Source organism: Perkinsus marinus, assembly GCF_000006405.1.
Source record: "Perkinsus marinus ATCC 50983 genomic scaffold scf_1104296961772, whole genome shotgun sequence".
Classification (NCBI taxonomy): Eukaryota; Perkinsozoa; order Perkinsida; family Perkinsidae; genus Perkinsus; species Perkinsus marinus.
Window position 1 is genome coordinate 792 of NW_003205679.1, and position 851 is coordinate 1,642.

The window sequence follows — 851 nt, forward strand, 5'->3', positions numbered from 1 at the left end:
ATTGCGTTGAGGTTTAAATAGCATACGTAGCAGCCCGACACAGGTTGAGCACGCACTAGTCTGCACAAATGTAACACAACAGTTTCGACAAGGAGCCGATTTAAAATGACCGCAAGTTCGAATCCCAGGCCTGACAATTTTAAATCTTTTATTCATGTCACAAAAACCTAGCGGAGCGATGCAGTCCAGCAAGATTCACGCAATTGTGCTGTCTCTGAAAGTCGTCTCCGCCCGATCCGTGCAGCTCAGTTGGTAGAGCGCCCGCCCATTATGCGAGTTTACGCAGGTTCGATTCCCACGGTTGGCGTTTTTCATATATCTTCGTAAAACGTGTGTGTAATGTTGGATTGCTAACTTCAGTGTGATTTTATCTCCTATTATCTGTAAAAAACGAATAACAACGTCGGATGATGTATATTTGTGTTGCAAAATATTAGCTCGATGTTTTGTCAAGAAAAACGTTGCGTCAGAACACCGTGCGATGTTTTGAGAGGCATCCATTTCCACGATTGCTAATTTCTCGTGTGTATCCAAAACGTGTCGAACATTTTCTTGAGATAAGTATGTAACAAAATATATTTAGTAAGTCTCGTTGGTAACCTATTATATCTGATATCACCTTTTCTCTAGCTCACCACGCTTGTACACTTACTTGGCGGTTCGGACAGATTTTCTGGCCGAACCGCCCCAGCAGCAGTAATGCCTTTATTTGCTTTGCCTCTTCGTCCGTTTCTTTCATCATATGAGAAGTACTGCTCCATAGGCCTCTAAGATTGAAATGTGCATCACAAGTTAGTTGCTATCACGGCAGTGCCGTTTTGGCTTCGAAGAAGCACGCTTGTGGCTCTCAT

At 43.2% G+C, this 851-nt stretch overlaps 1 non-coding gene across 1 annotated transcript; it reads left to right on the forward strand.

The window, feature by feature from the left end:
• Window positions 1-234: 234 nt before the first annotated feature.
• On the forward strand, window positions 235-304 carry Pmar_PMAR008013. The gene has a single exon. It is a non-coding gene; the product is annotated as a tRNA-Asn (tRNA).
• Window positions 305-851: the final 547 nt, after the last annotated feature.